Source organism: Athene noctua, chromosome 1 (assembly GCF_965140245.1).
Source record: "Athene noctua chromosome 1, bAthNoc1.hap1.1, whole genome shotgun sequence".
NCBI lineage: Eukaryota > Metazoa > Chordata > Aves > Strigiformes > Strigidae > Athene > Athene noctua.
In genome coordinates, this window is record NC_134037.1 from 123,969,183 (window position 1) to 123,991,649 (window position 22,467).

Here is a 22,467-nt window from a genome sequence, read left to right on the forward strand (position 1 = left end):
AAATCTGCCATCAAAACACGGGCTTCGTTCAAGGCTGACAGCCGGTGCATTCATGAGTACCTGTTCTCTTCATTAGCGGTCCATGGGTGATCTTGGCCATCTCCTGCAGCGTTTTGACGTTGCGCTCGCCAGCACAAGGAGCTGATGTCTAAGGGCAAGCTCCCCAAAACTGTCTTTGCTGATCCCAGTTGTCCTGCAGTTGCACTTTTACTGATATCAGAAGATGGCGAGGCCAAGCTCTGTTAAGCTTAAAGAGAGGTTTGATTTCTTTAAGGCCCGTGGAAACTGCCAGAGAGTTGCACTTGTATATAAAGTTTGAATACTTAAATTCCCTTTATTTACCTTTTAATAAAAACAAATACAACAAACTAGAAAGTGTCAAACCTTGAATCTTAATAGATTTTCAACACTGCTTGATGTACTTGGATACATGCTGTATTTATTTAATTTAAAAAAAATCTAGATTGATTTTCCTTGACAACGAGGGAAAAGGATTTTTTTCTCTCTATCAATTCAATTCCAGTCTTTCCATAGGGAGACTAAAAATTAATAATAAATTGATTTCAAGTTAAGGTACAGTTGTCTGTATTGGTAATCCTGGTGGAGTGAGCTGTGCCCTAATCAGCTCAGTACATACAACTGTATTGCATGTACATTTTTGTATGTAACATGTAATATGCGTATCTGTAAGGATATTTATGTACACATACTATACAAGCATAGGTATGCCTGGTATTATAGAATGTCTGTGTCTCATTACATGGGACAGAATAGTGGGCTATGGTAATGCAGAAGACATTCTGAGATGCTGCGAATATCCTGTAGATTTTTTAAAAATTGAGATTCAGTTAAGATTGTAGTAGTATTTTTCAAAAACATTGTGTATTTGGTATTTCTCATGCCCGACTTGGTTATATTAGTTAACAGGTTCCAGCATTATGTTGCTGTGCTATGTTGCTAAGCCTTAGCATACATCTGTGGGATATTCATAAAAGATGTATATGATACGCATTCAGCTATCTTTCAGTTTTATTCCAAGGCTGGCCCAGTGCTGGTGGCATCAGTTAGAAATTACAGTAAATATTCCTGGAGAATTCCAAAGGGCGTGTGAGAAATAATTAGATTTTACCAGGTCACAGCTGCTCCAGAGTACTGAAAGGTCTTTAATGTGCTGTTGCAAGCAGATTTTTGTCTGCATTCTTTTATGTAAACTCTGTAAATATACTTCTTAAGAACATGGGTAGCCGTTAAGATACTCTCCACAAAAAAAAACCTGTTGTATGTGACTTGAGCTTAACCACATTCTCCATCTTCTCCCTAGAATCTGGAAATTCAAGGTCTCTTGTGTTCCGGAAGAATGGAGGAGCTCTGTTAATACTGATGGACTTACTCATATGTGGGGAATAAAAATATGAATATGTAACACAGATGTATCAAACCCTATGAATATAATGAGATATTTTAATTGAATTTCTAAGTTAAAGTAGTCTTTTACCTGTATTTTGTTTATGGAATTAATTAATGCTCGTGACATGGAGATTAAAGTTCTTGTCAGACCTATGGGGAAATTGCATTTTGGAAGACATGGCAATCTTGTTAACACTTAATGGGCTGAGAGAGTTTAAAAGGTGGCATACTGGAAATTCACAGTACTTACACTACATAATGTGATTCAAAGATTTTGAATGCAAGTTCATAGCACACACTTGTAAGGTGCCACTAGGTCAATGTGATAATGGTGATGCTTGGTTTGCTGTTGTGTGGGGTTTTTTTGTTTTGTTTTATTTTTTCTGAGCACCCTGATGGTATGATAAGAATGGAAGTTCTGGGAACTCCCTCAGCCAAAGGTTGACCTGCATGACTCTTGCTATGATTTGACAGGTGTTTTGGATCTACTTTGTCCTGCTGTAGATCAGGTTCCAGTCATAAACGTTTCTGGGCAGGACATTTATGAAATGTTATGAAACCAAACACATCGACCGGGAAGTGAAATTGCATCTGAGATCACTCATCCTCAGTGCAGAGGAGAGAGCTCTCTTCAGGCATTTTAACAGAACCGTTGCTTCTTCGAGCTTCTCAAGGACAGACTTCTTCTAGATAAAGCTGAGAGCAATAGTTTGATATTCAGTGATATACCCTGAAATGAATGTTAGTGGGTTTTAGCTTTAGGCTTTTATCAGGTTATATTGACAAAATTTTAAAAGCAGTCTGTCCCAAATCCAAGCTAGGCATTCGTTGATTTGTAGAGACATCTAAGTAAAGAAAACACTATAATATATGAAATTTTGTATGATATGTGTCCTATAAAGCTTTCTGATATTGACTAAGTACAGTTTTGCAGCAAATATTTATTTCCGTTTGTATTTGAGCTTACTCTTTAAATGATCTGAACCATTTCAAAATTATAATCCAGTTTTGGATACATTCCTTCAAAAGTGAATGCCTGTCAGATTCAGCTTTCAGCATTGCATAAGTACATAGAGCACCTTGTCAAAGCTGGGGCAGCAGCTCTGTATCAAATGCAACAAAAATGAGAATGTAATCATGCAAGACAGTCCACAGTAGAGCTAAAAGGGTGTGAAGAGTCTAAAGCTAAATACTTGTTTAAATTATGTGGGCTCAAGAATGCTTCTTTTTTTTTTTCCCTGATGGAGAAGTGTTTGTAAGGTAATAGTTGTAATTGTGATTATTCTTCTGTTCTGTCTGCGAGGGCCAGGAGATTAGGCGGCTGCACCTGTGTTTTCTGCCATTCCTCTCCCTTCTCTCCATGCTCTCTCCCTGTTCTTCTTTCCAAGTCTCCTAAACAGCCCCAGGGAAAAGCCCTGTCAACTCAGAAACACCCCTGATGCAACCACATCTCTATTTTTCCTAAGGCAAATAAACAGTTTTGCTTATCAGATCATGTGCTATTGATAGCAAAATTAAGTAACGTAATGGAGTACTTGAAATTGCAAAGCCTATGAGTAAGGTATTTATTTTTCCCTTTATTTACAGAACATGCAGAAATGGATAAAGAGGGCTGAGTGGGTAAAGTCCATAGCAAGAGAGTTTGCTCCTAATGGTTAAAGCTGATTGCCTTTTGTATTTAGAAGGCAATTTCCTCTATTTGTTAGTTGTCATGAAGCCACCACAACAAAGTTCTTAAAGGAAACCGAGCTAACTCCTTCACAGCTATGAAGAATATGGGGGTTTTGCTTGCAAACTCAACAAAGGAAGTGATAGACTGTCCTATCCGTACGCTTGATGTGGCTTTGAAAGTGTGTTAAAGGAAGGAAAAACAGTGTTCCGCAAAAGCAACCTCGAAAACGTAGAGATTGTTAGTAATGTGTAGTATGTTCGAGGAAGAATCCTGTAGAGGATAAAACTGCAATTCTTCCCTGAGGGTATTTCTTATATTTGCATATTCAGGTTTTTATGGATGCAGCCTATACCGAGCTGAACAAAGCAGTAAATGCATTTTTACATCTGCCTTTGTATAAGGACTCTCGGTGGTAGAGAAAAAAAAATAATTAAAACTCCTGAAATGGAAAAAAAAAAAAAAAAAAAATCTGGTGCAGTTTTGGTCTTGGACTTTTTTTTCTTGGAGCTCTGGTTGCTGCTTGCATGACAGCTGCCCAAAGGTAGCCTTCAAGAATAGAGAGAGATGGAAGGCAGTACTGATTGATGGCTTGCTAAGAAGGGGCTTGGGATGGATCACTCCTTTCTGTCAGTGTTCCTGTTTTGCCTGTTGGTGTTTGTGAACCCTCTGCTGCTCCTACAGTAGACTGTTCAAATACCAAGCAGGCATCTGTTTGGTGAAGATTCATGTTTCTTGTTGGATTCTTTGGGTCTAGAGGTGTTTATCCATTTGAAGAATAAATCTGCTTTCCCCATTACTTGAGGAATTGGGGCAGTTTTCAGGAAACTTTTTGGATGAAAAATCTGGGTGCCGGAAGTTAAAATACAAAAATGTTACCGTAAACGCTCTTAGATTACAAGTTGTCTTGAAGTGTTAGTTACCTAGATGTGAGGATTATTTGATTGAGTGTGATTTCACTTTACAAAATTAAGACCAGTTCTCACATTAAATATCTTGACTCAAAACGAGATTCTCTCAGACAAATATTTTCTTAGAGGAGTTAATGTTCCCTTAGTGATGTTTTTTATGGTGGAATTTCCCCTCTTCTGAGGTAGGAGTTTAAACGATGCGCGTAACTAAAAGAACAGTTATATTTCCATATGTAGTTTTCATAAATCTTAGTTCTTCATCGCTACATACTGAAAGCTTGAAGTTGTTCTTTCTCGCAAGTTTATTTTCAGGCCGCCAAAAACGGTTCTTCTCCTGGTCCTTTCTGTTAGTTTTGTTTTGCTTGCTGATAGCCCCAGTATTTTTGCCGCCTCTCTCTTTCTTCTCACCGTTGTCAGCCTCTCTCTGCCAGGCTTTCTGCATACGCCCTGCCTCTTCCCACCTCCTCTCTTCCTCCTGCAATGCCCAATAGCTGTTCTTCTGCACATCAAACCCACACAGGAGCGTTTACATTCCAGCTCTTTGTGCATGAGAGCTCTTCTGCCATGTGAAGATGTTTCTGCAGAATCTTCTCTCCCTCCTTTGTTGTCCTCCTTTGGCCCCCTTTAACATGTTAAAGAGTTTCCTTTTTTCTTTCCTTCTGTTGGTTCCAAATTAGATGAGCAGTTTCACATAGGTGTAATCTTATAAAAGCTCAGTGGCCAAGTTGTGTGCAGATCTATGATGTATTAGTTACCCAATTGGAATATTTAGCATTCATTGTAAACTTAAAGAGATTTCATGGATATCACGCTGCTGTGAAGGCTTTAGGTGGTGATCTGTTATCTCTAAAAAAAGGTACAGTCCCTGCTTTGCATGCAAATCAAATCAAAGCACTAGTGTGCTATTTTGGCCAAATGCACCACCCTAGTTGTTTGCGTTGTTTGTGTCTAGCCTGTGTTAACATCTAGCAATAAGCTGGAGTCTGTGCATTTGCTGATTTGCTTGTGTAATACCTGGGTTTGAAATTACAAAAGGCTATGTGCCAGTGTTGCATATATGAATAACTCAAAAGTGTTTATTCTCAGGAAGGACTAAGTTTACATTGTCTGAACAGATTTGTTTAGTCGTAAGTAGGGGTGATTATTCTGTCTTTGTCTATTCAGCAAGAGAGGGCGTTTCAGAAATGGCTTCGCATGACAGCAGTTAATGCCGCTGGCAGAAAGTTACAAGTTGATATGGTGATTAAAAATGAGTTAACAGGAATTTTGAAATTTCCCTGGCCATGAGGAGTGTAGTTACATTTGATGAGATTCTGACTGAGAAAAAGGATATATATGCAGAAACTTTGTCTCAGTTGAGAAGACAGGCCGCTCTTGTACGAGAATCAACTCCACCAGCACCATCTGCCTGAATTGGTGTGGAAGCTGCCTTGTCTTTAGCGTCTGCTGGCTGAATGTACTGTGGAAAGCTCCTTGAAGCTAAAGAGGAAAAAAAAAAAGTAGTTGCAAGGCATATGTGTATTCTTTCACATTAGCTTTCCCTAGTTATACATTATTAATACCGATTTTACTTTTTACCAGAGAAATTTTGTCTAGAATTTAAAGAAGACCTCATTTCTAAGGCATCGGCACGCTCAGCAGAGTCATACTGTTTCCTTTGAGTCTCAGAAGCACACTCATGTTGGAGGGTTTCCTGGCTATTCCTAGAGCTATCCCTCTTCGGTTTTGCCCTGTGTCCCAGTTGCCACACCTGTAGAGAATGACTGGCAACACTGGTGAGTGGGGAGCAGCTCTGCCCTGCCAGGCATCTGCCCAGAGCTCACTGGTCAGTGGGGAAGTGAGGAGAAGGCCTGAGACCTGGGAGTTCCTTTGAACAGGTGATGGTCATGCATAATGTTGTTGGTATGCCTTGCTGCTACTGGGGATGAAGTTCCTTGAAGTGTAAGAGACTGAAGTTTCATGGGAAACGGGATCTGAAAGTAATTTCAAGTTTAGGTTTTTTTTTTTTTTTCTTTCCCTTCCTTAATCCATCTTTAATCTCCTTCCTCAAAGTTTTTGTTCTTTGGCCTTTTGTGAACACGCACTAATTGTTGCTGCCAATCCCAAGGCCTTGGGGGAAATGTTGGGAATCCTGAAGAGGAGCAACCTGTAGAAACCCATAAGAGACCTTCAGCTCTGTGACTCAGGAAAACAGAGGAGTTTTGGCTGGGCTCAGGATGGATGTGGCTCCGCATGATGTGCAGCATGTAAGAGAGATGTCTTGTCTGAGAAGGTGACAGCAGTGGCTTTCTTGCTGAAGAACATAGTCTTTATGACTCTGGATGGTTCAGAGAAGTAGGAAATTGTAGAAGGCAGGATGGTAATCTTGAGGTATGACAGCTGTGCATTCGATGAACACTTTCATCAAGGTCTTGTATTTTCTTTTGAGTTCCTTGTTTTTCCTCTCACCTTAGAAGTAAGGAAAGCAAACTCCTTCCTTCCACATACATAGCTGAGCATGTTTTTGTCTCTCCTGAGTGGTCTATGCAATAGTAGCTTTGTATGAAATTCATTGATGGGGAAGAGGATTTTCAAAGCTGTTTCACAGCCACTCTCCCACCTGCTCCTCCACCCTGAAACCCACAACTCTTCACTGAAGGTTTGTGGCATCAGTGCCAGAGGTTTCATCTTCATTCCCTTTGGAAAGGAGTTGGACAGAAGGTCAGAGGCAGGCCTAGGTCTGCCAGCCCAGCAGCTAAAGCTAACTGCCTGTTCTACGGTCATTACAGTATAAGTGATGTCACGGAATAGAGAGATCAGTTATATATGCTCTTAGGTGGTTTGGCTTTTCATTTCTTTGCTTGGTAGTCTAGATGGGTTATAAAACCAGAATATAAATCAATTTCTAATTTTCGGGTATTATGACAAAGCTTGAAGTGCAAAACTCGGTTTTGCACATTGCTGTGAAAGCAAAAAACAACTTGGTGGTGTGTGATGGGGCTAGTGGACCACAGTCTGAATCAAATATATTATGTCCATGGTCCTAATTAAAGCATTCATTTAACTATTTCCAGAGAAGCAGGCTTTCAGATACAGTAACACATGTGAGAAATATTTAATTTCCACTTATTGATGAAAAAAAGAGAAAGTCTTTATTTGAATGAGAGAAACAGACCAAGTCCCCTAATTAAAACTGGAGTGGTTCTTGATCTTAACAATGATTCTTTAAAATCAAGAGTTTCTAAAACTACCAGCAGTGCCTGAACTAGCACATTATTTATAGTTGTTGTTCATCTGATACATACCTCAGTATGTCTTTTGATAGATTAAAAAACACACAAGATACTTGTTAGAATAGCAGCCCACATAAAACTTCAAACCTTTTACAAATAAAATGACCATAGTATCCCCTGAGATCCAAAGTAGGATTTCTGGAAGTAATGCTTGAAACATTTGCTTTTGTAGTTTTAAAGCACTAAACCCAGAAGTTTGCCTTGCAAATGCCAGCAGATGCAACACCCAAACTCCAAGAGAAGCTCAGGAAGAGCTGTTAACAGCTGCACTGGGAAATTACCTTCATATTTAAATATGAACACATCTAAAAATAACCCCAATGAGAAATGAAAACTCTGTTTGTTTTTAGCTTGCCTAGCATTTGTCTTTATTTCTAGTTTATGTTATTTTACGTTATTGTTCGTGGATATAACAAAGCCTATTCCATTTCTTCTTGATCATTTTTCCCAGGGGATGTAGAGAGTCTCTGATTGCAATTGTAAATTCTTTAGCGAACAAGTCATGATTGCTATGGATTGTTCAACCACAATCATTTCAGGCCTGTGTCGGGTCAGCTCTGTACTCTGTGCACACAGTGGAGCCTAAGAGCATATAACAGAAGGGATTCAGGTTATTGAGTTCAGTTCCCTGGTACTCCAGGCAAGAGCATCTAAAAATGGGTTTTAACAATACAGCTGGGTTGTTATAATGGCTGGCTGCTACCACAGAGGGCAGCCCCATCCCTGCTTCTGCATCAGTGCTTGTGTTTGGCCAATCCTTTCGTTAGCTCAGCTGCCAGAAAATCTGACTTCCTCCCAAAATAAAATATGTTCTGCTGGTGCTGCTTTTCCATCCAGCTCATGATGGAGCCAGACAAGAGCTGGTGCCCGCGCCGCTGCGAAAAGGGAGCGGGACCGTCCTCTCCCGCTGCAGTTTGGTGGTTATGTCAAGCGTGCTGCACTGCGGAGCTGAAGGTGGGTTTTGTGGTCAGCTTCGACAGTACTGCAGGTATGCTGCTGCTTTTCAGAAAGATGAAAAGTCAAGTTTCAAGCCTCGAAAGGGGCTCTGCTTAGTATCCCAAGATTTAGTGGGAACTCTCCGTGTATGTGTGCGTGGTATAGTTTCAAGTAGCACACATCAGCTGGAAGAGCAGATGATCCAGCTCTGAATGACAGCCAGTGACAGTGCATGTCACAAATTGCTGCTGGCTCAGTTTCACTTATTTGTTTATTTACTTCACTGTTCTCTGCTGCCTGCAAAACAACTGCAAAGCCCTGCTGCCTGCTAGTTAGCTGTGGTCTTCCACCCACCATCGCCTTTTAAAACTGACTTCAACGCTGCATCTGTGAACTTCTGCCTTAGAGCTCTTGTATAAACTCCTTAGTAAACGTGCAAGTCTGGCATATGTAGCTATCAACTTTCTTATGGTTTATGTCGCCTGTCATATTACTACAAAAACAGTTTTCTTCTTTGCTTTTTAATTTCTGAAACTAAAAAATACTTGGTTCTTTCTGTAACCCGTAATGCTACATTTACTGTATATTTAAAAGTGATAGATACCATAACATTTTGGGGCTGTTACCGTGGAATTACTTTGTTGTTTTCACGATGGTCTTCAGGATTTTAATACATTGGCAAAGTGCCTCATTGAAGGGATTGTGGCATTGGCATGGAAACTGGCACTTTTGTCAAATTGTGTGGCAGCTGTTCATTTTGTCATGACTAGCAACCCTTCGCGCTCTTGCAACGCGGGGCTTATGTTACTTAGAGATTTCAAGTAGAAATAGTCTGATGTAACTATTGGTGAAACGTGCAGCATTTGTGCTGGTAGTCACCTGAGCAGCAGGGTTGCTGCTTGGTGGCTACCCAAGGCAGTACAGTTCATTAATCTTATGTAGCCAACTCTGAAATCCACCTGCCTGCTCATCCACAGGCAGTTTGGGTTCTTTTCCCTCGTGTAGACGAAGAGAAGTTATTAACATTGACCTCTGGTTGCTTTTGGAGTGACTGATGGAAAAACATCCCTGTAACCATGCAAACCTAGGAATGCTGTGGAAAAACACAAGGAAGTTGCAGTTTGTCCTTTGCTTTGAGATCCCAACCTGTAGAAGACCTTATAGCAGAGAAGCGTGTTCCTATAGGCTGGGCCAGGAGGATATGGGATGTTTCTGCATTCTCATTTCACCCAGCAAACATGTTGCTGTGTTGAGTTTGCGGTGAAAAGCAGAGGTAGATGAAAACGAAGGCAGCCGTGGCAGCCAAACCATAACTCATTTACAAGCATAATGATGAGGCGTTGCTGTAACAGGTACTGACCTGTTGCTGGCCTGCAGAGGATTGTACCTTTCTTCTTTGAAGCCATACAAGTTTAATAGTTTTTACCTGAAAACTCCTTAATTCTGTTGGATATCCTTTTAATACCGTAGGTAGATTTACATATATTTTTTATTTCATCTCATGGCAGGACTCTGTTGACTGGATTACAGGCATCTCTTTGAAATTGCTAATTAAAGTTCCTTTAAAGTTTTTGGATTTTCAGGCTGAGCTAAGTCTTTCTGGGATTGTTTCAACAATGGGTGTTGTAAGTTTTGCAGACCTTAGTGTGTTGTTTAGAAAACAGATGTTATTTGGTATCTTCAGATCATCTGACTTTTTCTGGGTTAAGAACATTGCAAACAAAGAGGACTTTTAAAACCTGGGCTGCCAATTTGTGTATCCCGCTGCCTGCCAGCTCCTTTACCTCTTTCTGGATGGCTTAGTCATGCACGTAGTTTGTGGTGTGTCTACTTGAATGTAGGTACTCGAGGCCTGTGTTTTGGGTCTGCTATTTGAAATGGAGTTAATAGAATATGCCTTTTAAAATTTTAAAACAATTACTTTGCAATAGTGTATGGCAGTGGTCTGCAGTGCAGAAAACAAATTGGTTAGGAGTATGGGAGTGAATAATCTGCTAGAATAAGGAAAAAAAAAACATTTGGAAGAATAAAGGAAATATTTTAATGGCTTCTAGAACTTTTTTTATAATTGAGTGTGACTGCTTTTCTCCCTGTCTCTGCCCTGCATGCATGCGCACATACATAGTTTCCTTACGTTCCAAATGTTTCTGATCAGAGCAGCTAGTTGCAGGCAAAAATGTTAGGAAAATATCAACCCTGGAAATGGCAGCTATTGAAAGATTAGAAGTGACTGGAAACAAAATCTTGTAAAAGAATTTCTAATGTAATTGTAACATAATTTGTTGCTGCTCTTGCTCTGCTATGGCATGATTAAGTACTGAATTTGAATCAGCTTTTAAAAGAAAATGCTTAGTTTCATTCCACAGCACAATTGGCAACTAAATAAAAGTTCAGACTGGAATTTTTTTTTTCCCAGCTCTCTTTTCACAGAGAAAGAAAAATGTACATAGAGTCTTTTGTATTTTGCAGAGAGGAAGTGTAGCACAATAGACTGTTGGAGGAAAGCAATTCCGATAATCAGTTTTCTGTACTACTTATTACAACTGGTCAGGACTGGGTTTTAATTAAATTTTAGGGATAAAGGACAATAGTGTGTGCTAAGGATGGCGAGTCAGCTTAAACTTAGAATTTCCTGGCTTTTATCCATTTCTGTGCCAACTCAGTAGTACTTAAATGTATGACTTCAGATGGGATTCACTTGTACAGAAAGTAATAACTGTTGAGGTTTTAGGAGTTTTTCAGAGTCTCTTTTGACTTCCAGAGTAGGTATTTGTTCACAACTGGGTAATAGGAATCCGGTACCTGGTAACATTCGCCTTCTGTGCCAAGCTTTGGCCTTGTGTGTTGGCACAGTAAGTTGGCCAGTTTCATAGAATCATAGAATACCAGGTTGCTTGTTGTTATTTTAAAAATAAACTTAAAATTCAGTGATTTCAAAAGGATAGTTTATTAAGAGCCAATGCTTTTTCACTCTCAAATGTTTTGTGTCAGGTTCAGAGAGGATGAAAGTAAACTGGTGTGCCATTATGACATTTAGCATGACCTTCTGTATAATGGAGCCCGGATAACCTCTCAACATTATTTTTTGGTATCAGAGCTGTCACAGGCACAGCTTCAAAAAGCATGTGATCTTCCAAGGTGAAATGAAGAATCTACTGCATATCTTAAATATTAACTGTTGCATAATTGCCCTCCAAACTGCCCTCGCTATAAAAATCTGTTCTCTCTAGTTTGTGAGTTGTCTGGCTTGGGTGGCTCTGGACATTCTCTGCAAGATGAGTAATCTACTTGATAAGAGTTCTCACATGTTCTGGGTTTTAATGGCTGCAAGTAAATCACTCTTAAGGTGCTGTTGAATATGTATATTGATTACATTCCTCTGCTTGCCCCCATTGAAGCAGATTTTCTAATTCCTTCTTATAGAGCTTTTCTAGTGCTTTTCTAGAGCCATTAACATTTTCTTTTTCCCAAGGGTGGATACAGCTGCAGCAGTGACAGCTTCAGATAGCGCTCTACCAACAGACCATTTGAATTTTTTACTGGTAGCATCCCCACTTTTGCATAATTTCTGCCATGCTTCCTTGTCAGGCTGGCAGTCTACAGACCTTTTAAAACCAGTTTTGTAGAATTCTGTTTCTCCGACACTGCTAGAGCATTAATAAAATGAAAAGCAAAACGGGTTGTCTTACAGGCGGCCTGGAATTTTGCTTTTGTATTCTTCAATAATCGCAAGAGTATCTTAGAATCTTGAACTGGTACTCCTGCATGTTTATTAATGAACAGGCACCAGTGTTTCAGCATCTATTTCATGCAGCATGATATTTACTAGATAATTGAATAAAATGTACTAATTTTGGAGAACCCCAAGACACTGTATTGATATATATTTAATTGACCCGCTGTGAAAGAGGACACTGCTTCACAAACTTTCCCTTTATACTTTAGCTCTGCTAAACTGGCATGTTATGTACGTGCTCTGCTCCACATATGCATTATGGTAGTTTTTCAGCAATGATAGGAGAAATTTAAAAAATCCAACATCAAAAATCAATCCAAAGTCTAGATCTTCTGTATCTATAGAATTTTTAGATGGTATTATAGGTTACGTTTATGGTCCTACATGGTATGGGTTGGGATACCTAAAATTTGAAAAGCTTTTAGGCTTAAAAAATATGATCATAAATTAGCTAATTTTAATCCGGAATTAATTTCCTTAAATAAACTGTAAACCACTTGAAAATGGAGGCGCCTATGAATTTTGCTGACACATCCTTAAAGTGAACACTGCTAGCTTCACAATTGTATAAACAGTGTTAATAAGCCTCATTATTAAGACTGTGTATATTTGGATTGGTATTTGTCATAGCCTTTTGTTAGGGCAAGTTCCTGTATTGTTTTTATTCTAAGTCTAAGGCTACTTTTACACAGATGTTCAAAATCAGTATATTCAGGCTGCTTATTCGCACTTACTTCCATGAATCATTTGAAAAGGGAGGATGGAAAACACAGCCAATTTTATCAAATGCAACCCCAGAAACACATTTAATAAATACTTTCCACACTCCCCTGAAAGCTTGAATTAACAATAAACCCGATGTGAGAATATGAAATTGATACCTGCTACCCATTTTTCCTGTGTTTGTGCTGTAAATGGTACAGGGAAGGCTATTGAGTAATTTTGCTCAATGATGGGTTATATATTGCTTTTACAGAGACCAATTTTCTACTTTAGACAACAAAAGCTCAAGGGTTTTTTTTTTTGTTGTTGTTTTGTTTTTTTTTAATTCTAATAGCTGAAAAATTATTTCAGCTAGTCTTACTTATCATATAACAATAAAGCTTTAAGGCAATTGACCTGCTGACCTTAATTCCCAGGAAACTGTCACATTTCTCCTTTATTCCTTTGTTCAGACTAACAATGTGACCCAAAATACTACCCAGCTTTAAAGTTTCTCAGCATTGTAAGGTCAAACTTTGGTCGCCATAGTTACAGTTCAGCTCCGTGGGTCAGAGGGCAAATAGATTAATGATGTCAGACACATCTTTAAATGGTTCTTACACCGCATCGCCATGCGGTAAGCAGCTGAGCATATTTGATATGACAAAGGCCTTCTTAAGTCTTGCTAATAGGAGGATCTTTGGAGACATCTGATGGAAAGGTCCTTTCCGCTGTGCGCCAGTGTTCAATATTGAGTGGCAGTGGGCATTGGTGGCGGGCTGTTTCGGTTCACACTGTCAGAAGAATATTGCAAAGAGTGGATAAATAGATGCTGCTCCCCTGTGCCTTTCTTTCTGAGCATCCGATTCCTTTGTCCAGGATTCAGTCCAGTGGTTAAAAGCCCCAGAGAGGATGTAAAATAGTAAGCTGGAAGAATATATTAGCATTCTTCATGAAAGACGTGTGCTCTCCTTCGCAGCGGTGAGGTGACGCACAAGCCAAGAGTAATGTGGTTTATGTGCCTGTCTTCTCTTAGCTATTAATAAAAGCCCTCCTTCATACGTGCAACAGTCACACATATATTAGAAACATATCTAGGTTCTTCCTCTAGATAATGAGACTTTTTAAATGAAAAAAGGAAATATGGCTCACTTGATGAATTATATGGGTTCCTCATGGAATAGGCCTTGGTGGTTTGGTCTAACATAGCACACTTGTATCAGAATTCAAGAAGACTAAGCAGCTATATGATCATTCTAATTTACAAGCAAGAAGCTTTTTCCTTTATAAGATCTTGTTACTTGCACACCTGCACTATTGCGCTGTTTTCAGAGAATGATGCATGTTGCTCTAAAACGAGAAGCTGTAGATGACCTGACGTCATCACTATGTTAGTTTTCGAAAAACCACACAAACCAAAAAAAACCCCCAAACCAAGGAAAATACTTTCATGTGCACAGTATCAGAATACCTTCAGCAAACTGCTTATTTGGATACATCATCTGCGTGAACCATGAATTTATTCTTGATAATGGAAATCCAACTAATGGTGTAAGTCACCAAAATGAATGAAAGGAATAGAACAGTTTATAGTGAAGTATGTAAGCAAAATCAATATTTTTCATTACATATATATTCTACCCTTCATCAGAATGCATTATCAATTCATCATCGGGGTAGTTGACAGCTGGAAAGTAGGAACTGTTGATATAAGACTAATATATTTGAAGAGTGGGGTTAGAGCCTCTCTCGACTGAGTGTGCTGGTGCTGGTGGATGGAAGAGTGTACGTTGGTCCTGGTAGGACCTTGGTCACCTGGGGCTGTTTCACAGCCTTTTCTTGTGCTTGACAGAACCATGTAGTATTTCCTTTTCAATCCACTGGAATTAATTGTAGCGGAAGAATTTGGAAACCTGTTGATCACCAAAATAAATGCCGATCTGTCAAGGCTTATTCTATTGCGCTGTATTAGGACAATCACAAATAACTATTTAATGTTCTTCAAAATAAGATTCATTAATACATTAATTCTGCCTCGGAAAGGTGAGGTTTTTGGGTAGTCTTCCTAAACCTTTTTTATCTTAACATTTTTTATTTAGCAGATTCCATTCCTTTCAATCCAGTTCCATGAATGCAAAGTTGTCTTTGTACTAATACTAACGAAGAATAGATCATTCTAGTCAGGTTCAAATACTTTTTTGTTGTTCCTGTAAGGGGAAAGAATCCTTATTTCCCGTATTACTTTTCCAGTCTCTGTAGGATGTATTACAGCCTCTTTCTTTATAGCGCTCTCATTGACTTGGCTTGGTGTAGTTTCCTTTTCTCCCTCAGAAAACTATTGCAGTACTTGAGAGGTAAGTGCCGTCCCCTGTTTCTTGTGTTCAGAGTGCCCTTCTCCCCCAGCCCAAATGTTTCACTGGTACTCTCACATCCTCCCCTGTGAAAGCATTCTGGTTTAGCACGTATCTTTTCAGCCTGCTCTGGAAGTAAGTTTCAATTCTTTCAACTCCTGTTGCATCAATTCTTGTAATTGTATTAGAGTTTTGGTGACTTTCATATGACAGCTGAGTTTAAGAAGTTAACTGATGTTTTTAAAGAGTATTTATCTTAAAGAGTAATTTGGCTTGTCTTGACCTTGTGAAAACTGTGGGCTTTCATATATGTGACATACCTGGAGGTACTAAATACTGTGACTTAGCCTGTGGCATACAACCAAAGTGGGAGAGAATATCTAAATGCAGTAGGCCAAGGGCAATGCTGCCAACATAAAAAAACAATTTGCATTGATAGTAAATTGTTGATAGAGCACTATGTACTGCATGAGTGAGGGACTGCTGGTCCTTGTACTGCTACCATCCTGGGACAGAGAAGACTGTTTTCAGTATTTACCTCTTAATTTAAAGATACTCTCTTGCAAGATGAAGAAAAAGCAGCTGCCGCAAAGCTCTTCCACTTGCTTCTCTACAGCTCTGTGCACCTTTCAGTGCTTTATTGATAGAACATTTCAACAAAGGTATTTCTTAATGTGACAAGGTCTGAGCTCACAGCACTTGTGTCCTCTGGGAGCTGTCAAAAACTGTTGCTGGAGTTTGATTTGGCTGTGATCATTTAATGATCAGTAATGACACGATATTTTATGGTCATTATTTTGAATCAGTTTTATGTGATTGACAGAATCACATAATTAAGAAAGAAGAAACCCACAACCTTAAACTTGAAACACTAGGCCGCTAGCGTAATATGCTTGTGATGTGGGAAAATGTAAGCATTACATCGCTTTGTATATGGATTGATTTAGACATTGAAAATGTAACCTAAGACCCCTTGATTTCTAGAGCCCTACTGTGTGTGCTTCACTAGATAGCCTATTAGTATTGTTAGCAACTATGTCTAAAATCATATTATTACTCCATAACACTGGAAAAGAAAAAGGTAAGACTTAGTTTCCATGTCCCAGTGATGAAGTGTATTGAGAGGATTTGCATCTCCTTAATTGATGAAGAGTGATTCTCTGCTGGAGGCAGACTCCCGGGTTATAGTAAAAGAATTGTAAACCTGATAGAACAAATACTGTTAAGAGGAAAAAAACATTTCTGGCTACAAATTTCTGTGCCATATCCTTGCGCAGGGTAACCACTAAACCCAAAGAAAGTTGGTAACTTAGTAGTGAGTGTGTTCCTTAGCTTTTAAGTCACATATTCTGAAACATGCTTTATTATAGCCACGTTCTCTGATGCATTTCTTGTCTTCATTAAACACCTGTATCCTTCACTGGCTTCAGTGCAGCCACTGCATGAATAATGGCAGCAAGCACCTTTGCAAAACCTCTGCATGAAGCAACTCCCTTTGCACTGCTTGAGAGATCACTTGGAACGACTGACAGTAGAGCACACGGGCCCGTGCTTTCTCTCATCTGCTCTCTCCTGCTTTGAACAACGTCATCGTCCTTTCTTTTGCAGCTATTTTATTACAGCTTCATGAAGCCTCTGATTTTCTTGTGCTTTCTAAGGTTGCCCCATCAGTAGTCCCTGTATCCGAGATTTCATTTACAGTGAAACTTGAGGCACTGTTACTAGCCCATGTCTTCCCCTATCTGAATATAATTCTTTCTTACAGTCTCCAGGACAGCCTGTGCTAGTAACTTCAAAGGTCTGGTTTCTTTCAGGGAAACTGTTGATGGGGCTGGAAATTTCCACCATCCTTTCCTGATGTTAACAGAGGAGCTCTGATTTATGTGAGAGATCATTCTCCTAGTTTTAAGTTTTACAATTTGTGAAGTCACTTGCATCCAAGATATTATATGTCCATTCTCTTAATAAAAAACTTGGATAAGAGGAGACTCAGCCCAAAGATTCAGAAAGGGAACCAATCTAAAAATACTGAATATTGTAATTATTTTTTTCAGGATATTTGGTTTTATTCTAGTCTTACTGTGCAAAATGGAACTGCTCAAGCACAAATTACAGTGAGTTTTAGTCTACTTCTGAAGAACAATTTTAATGCATTGTAGTTAAGTAACTTCTGGTATCCATGTTACCATGATTTTTTTTTTTTTTCCACAGTGAAGCCAGTTATCCCTATTTCTTATGTAACAAACCACTCCTTATATAACAAACCACTGCTGTCCTCATCACTGCATAGAAATAAACTTGTTGAACTAAAGTTTTCAGATTTGTGAGTCTCAAAAAATGGATTTGGGAAGCTGGAAATGAAGACTTTGCAATGTGAAACATGTTGTAATTGCCCTGGACTTTGAAAGTAGGAGAAAAGTAGATTTTTCACAGTGATGAACGAAAAAATGAGGCTTGTACCATTGCACCTGAGGTGCAGGTACATGGATGATTATGTACAACAATTTTTAAGCTGTTTACCAATTTAAGACAAATGTGAGTTAAATGATGTGGGAAACTTGTATCGAAATACACTGGCATGCTGCTTTTTTATTGTGAGGTTGAAAAAACCCTTAAGTATCGTGTCTGATCAGATTGTCTGCCATTATGAATGGTGTCTGGCAGAGTGGATGTAATTTGTGTACAAAAATGAAAAGAGCGCTTAAGGGTAGAAGGTACTGAAGGTTTTTAAATATAAACACAAGCATAATGCAGTCTGGTTGTTGAGGCCTCTATTTTTTCTATATTAAATCTCATCATTTACTGTGCACCACTACTTAGGTAATGTTTCATTTTAATTCCATTCATAGCTAACATCTTCATTTTTATAAAGCTTCTGGGTTTTCTTTATGGTCAAGAACTCTTCTGAAGTGCCTGGGAGTACTACTTGCAGCTGTATAAATGGTTTGGCACTGTAATTATGATCACATTTCTCAAAGGTATATAAGGGGAGAAACAGAAGTGGGCTTTCCCTAATCCTGCTTACATCCAAGAATGGCAAAACCAAATCAGAGCCTATAAAAATAGTAGTAGCACTTTTGGAGAAAGTCAGGAGTTGGCAAGAAGTTGTGGTGGGTACATTACTTTGCAGATGTTTAGAGTAGAAACTAAATAGTGTGACATACCTATATTAAATCCCCCAATATTTAAAAAGTTGATTCAGAAGCCGAGTAAGAAAGAGGAAGGCATTTTTCCCTTGATAGAAATGGAGATAGGGTAATCATCTTAGAGAAGGCTTGAAAATCAAGATGCATAAACAAAGTTCAATTTAGTTGTACATGTGTATCCTTTCAGCTGGTAGACCAAATTATCCTGATTGTTCCTCATCAGATTTTAGTCCTTCTGTTCCATGCTGTTTATATTAACTTCCATTAACCTACATGTTTTGAGTGAAAGTTTAAAATGGGCTATGAAAATTTCTTTCATCACTTCTCAATTTTAAAATAAGCATCAACACTGGATTACTCTGTTCCTATAATAGATTAGTTTTAATCCACAATAACGTAACCCAGAATGACTGCATGCTTTTAAATGGAAGTTTAAAAGTTTAATTTTTTGTTTTGGTTAGTGATTTCAGGAGATTTACAACACATGAAGAAAGAGTTGTGTTTATTGAATGCTGGAAATTAGATATTCAGGAGTTTTTGCTTTTGCAGTTGAGATACCTTGTTCCACTTGAATGTAGTGCACTTACCATAGTAAATCTATAAATTGAATAGCCTGAACTTGCTGCATCTATGTACAGGTTAGCTTCAAGTTTGAGTACATTTTCTCTCCTTTTAAAATCATCAGTGATGAATATAGTCTAAGGATCCGAGAGTATATATATGCATATATTTTAAGCGTTGTTGTTCGCTGAATAATTCATGTGGAAGCTGCTCATAAAGCTTGGCTAGTAATGTACCTTTGAAAGGTATTACCATCAATATCTGACATGACTTTGATTTCCGCTAATGATATGTAACCAGGAAGACTGCTTAATCTGTCACTGTGCATAAATCACTGTATTTGGGTGGTCAAGGAGACCACTGTATTTGGTAGTTTGGGAATGTAAATCCCTAATCCATCACTGGTAAACTGGATTTCTAAGTGCTGCGTTGTATGTTCTGTTGTAGGTCTTTGTTTATAACATATTTGATGGGTTTGGAGCTAGTAAGAGGTGAAACTGAGCAGAAAAGCATTTATTTAATGCTAAAATCCCAGCATGTAATGCTCATTTGAATAAGAAGAACTAAAATGTAGAGCAACAAAAGGTGAATAAACTATAAATGAGCTATGAACTACTAACCAGCTGTTACATTCCATTTTAGAAGTAAAGCAAATTCATGCAAAGGAAAAAAAACAAACCCAAGGAGAGCAGAAAAGGATTTTTGAAGCAAAACACAAATAAACAAGTAGTGCCAAGAAAGAAGCGGGAGGCCAGCTCAGTCACAATGGCAGGCGAGGATGTGGCCGTTAATTGTTTTGCAACGCTTTGCCCTTACGCAGCGTGCATGCGCACACAGACACGGGGTGTGTATACGTGGGGTATTTTATCCTCATTTCCCAGCTAAAGAAGCAAAGATGCTTCACCCAGTGCTATGGAAAGACTCGGTGTGGAGCTGAGAGTAGAATTTGATTTGATCAACTTTTAGCAAGAAGGAAGCATAGGCAATTAGAAATTGATGAAGAGCCTGTCGATACGCCTATAGAAGGCTTTGCTGGGTGGGAAAATTATTCTGTGTAGTAAGTGACGTGTTTGGGTGACAAAGTATCACCAAATTTCTAAGAAATTAGTTAATTTCATGCAATTATGGCAGTTATCTTCACAACCATATCCTAGGCTGATTCTGTTGGAGGAAAGCAAAGGGAACAAAGGGGATTAGGATTTCAAGTTTTATGAACAGTGAAAAAAATAGCCTTAATGTTTTTATCTAGCAAAACCTGTCTTTAGTTTCCAACTAAATCTAACAGCTTTTGGGAAGGAAAAACCAAGAAGCCAGAAGATAATAAAACTGTGAGCAGTGAGTGGGATGAGCTTGAAATAATTAAGCATTGCTGGAAAAAAATACTGAGATTATTAGAAACGTTTTGTACAAAGAACATAAGATAGTCTAAGTGAATCCAAGCCTTTTGTTTGTGTCACATGAAATAAGCATCCTGAAAAATAAATTACTGTTAAGTACTGTTTGACTCTCTGCAATGTGTTGAAAACTGGTTAAAGAATCACAAGCAGACTAATTCAAAACAATGCAGTTGGTTGATGAATCAATTGGTCATTTGCATTTTATGGAGATTATCAGTATATATGTTGTTTCATTGCATCAGACTGAAGTGATGAGTAAACTTGTTTACTTTGAAGATAATACTTAGTTTGGAGAGTTCAAAAAATCCAATGTATAAAATGAAGTTAAGGAAAGAAAAAGGAAATTATTTTCCTTTGTAGAAAGTGTTTTGTGCATCCAGGGGGAAAAAAAACCCACATAGGGCAGCAAGTGGTTACGGTGAAAAGGGACTTATGTAGTAAATAGTAAAAACTATGGGAGTAACTTCCCAACTTGGTTGTTTTATGAAGAATTAAAGTTGTGGGGTTTTTTCCCTAGTAGTAAATGAAAGTCAGATACTCGTTCTACAAACCTAGCAGTCACTGGCCATGCTGAAATGGGCTACTGAAATGCACGTAGGAGTTGGCTTCTCTAACCAGCCAAAACCTCTGTAGCATCCCAGCTCTCAGACTTGAAACACCAGGGAATTTGACCATAGCCCCAAGATCTGCTGTGCCATTTTGTCTCTTCCCCTGTCTCTCCAGAGAGGAAGCCTGTCTGAAGGTAGTGTATAAATGAAAAATTGCTAACTGAAAAAGAGTTAGCAATTGGAAAAAGAGCTTCAGCTCTTGACTTTTTACATCAAGTTGAAAACTGAAGTTCTTGTATCAAGAACTAAAAGCAAGCTGATACGAATTTTTCTTTAGCATTGAGAAGGTGAAGGGGTGTTAGACAGATAAAGAAAAAGTACTGAACAGAACTTAAAAGGCATAACAACAATGCAGTATCTTAATTGGATCCTATAAAAAACATTTACTTCAGTATGGTAGTTACCCTTTTATCGTTGTTTTGCAGTTTCTAAGACATTAGAGAGAAATCTATAATTTAATTTCTATCTTTACTTTGAAATGAACTAATACATAGTGCTAGGTTTTCTGTTTTATGGTTTGTGTTATTGCTTCACTGTATCCAAATCCTCTCTAAGTTCTTTAACCAGTACATATCTGTACATTGATAATTGAAATCTAAGAATCAGCTCTCCAAACAAAGAAAAGGACAGATTTTTTTTTTGCCTATCTAAAGTAAATATTGATTAAGTAGATAGCATGGCAATAGAAAAGCTAAAGCAAAAAAATGTTTCTGATTTTTTAATTGACTAATCCATGCATGTGTCTTATTGCAGTCTTAATGAAATTAATATTGCTTTTAAGGAGCTTTTAAAAATGGAATAATTTTTTCCCTCTGTCCTAAAGCTGTGTTTGGAGGGGTTTTCTAGGAGGTCCTTGAAGCCCTCCTGTGCGTGGTTCACCCCAGTCCTTCTACCCTGTGCAAAACTCACGTACTTCTCCTGTTTTCATCTTTGTAATTGTAATGTGAACGTTTAACAGAGCTAAGAATGCAATTTCACACAGACGTTTGGCTGACTTTTTTCCCCTGTTTAAGCAGAAACAAATATTCCTTCTGATTTTAGTGACAAGGTGCTGTGTATATCATTTAAGTACTAGTTCACAACAGTAATTGCTACTGTGTGACAGTTTGTGAAACGAAGCCGTGATTTGCCTGGTTTTCATGGATTTTCAAATTATACTGGATCACCAGTCACTGCTGATTATTGCTTTGCAGTGCAGAATTTTAAGAAGAAACAATGCAAAGATGGGGTTTCTTGTAACAGCGAGATCCAAGCTGCATTAGGTCATATTCGAGGGAGGCTGATGAAGTGTTCTGGAGGAGCTTATTTCTGCCCATGATGAGCTGCTTAGTTGATTGAATAGGTGATTCAGTTCTTGACAGCTGTCAATCTTGATGTTTGCTTCTGAAACCTCTGCTTTGCCTCAGTGATCTTCATCTCTGATTTTCTTTTCAATTTTTTTTTGCTTCGTCTCCTGTGCTCACTTAAGTTCTGATCTCCGTGTTGCCTCTTCCCTTTGAGTGGCAAACCTTTCATCGCTTTCCTGGAGTCCCCTCCATGTGCAAAGATATAAGTAGGCTGCTGGTTTTAAATTCTAATTTCTTAAAAAAAAACCCCACCAGAATCTGCAGAAACGATGATATATTTTTAAAATCTGAAAAAGCAATCTAAAGATGAATAATGAAGTTCCCTTTGTCCAGAATGGCTAATATAAGATAGAGATATATATAAAAGATACCTCAGTTGGGAAATGGCTGGCTGAAAATCAAGATGAAATTGTCAGAATGAATAT

At 38.4% G+C, this 22,467-nt stretch overlaps 1 protein-coding gene across 4 annotated transcripts in view; it reads left to right on the forward strand.

Moving 5' to 3' along the window:
* Nucleotides 1-22,467, forward strand: part of MACROD2 (mono-ADP ribosylhydrolase 2) — an 890,001-nt gene that overhangs the window by 117,445 nt on the left and 750,089 nt on the right. The window lies entirely within an intron of this gene.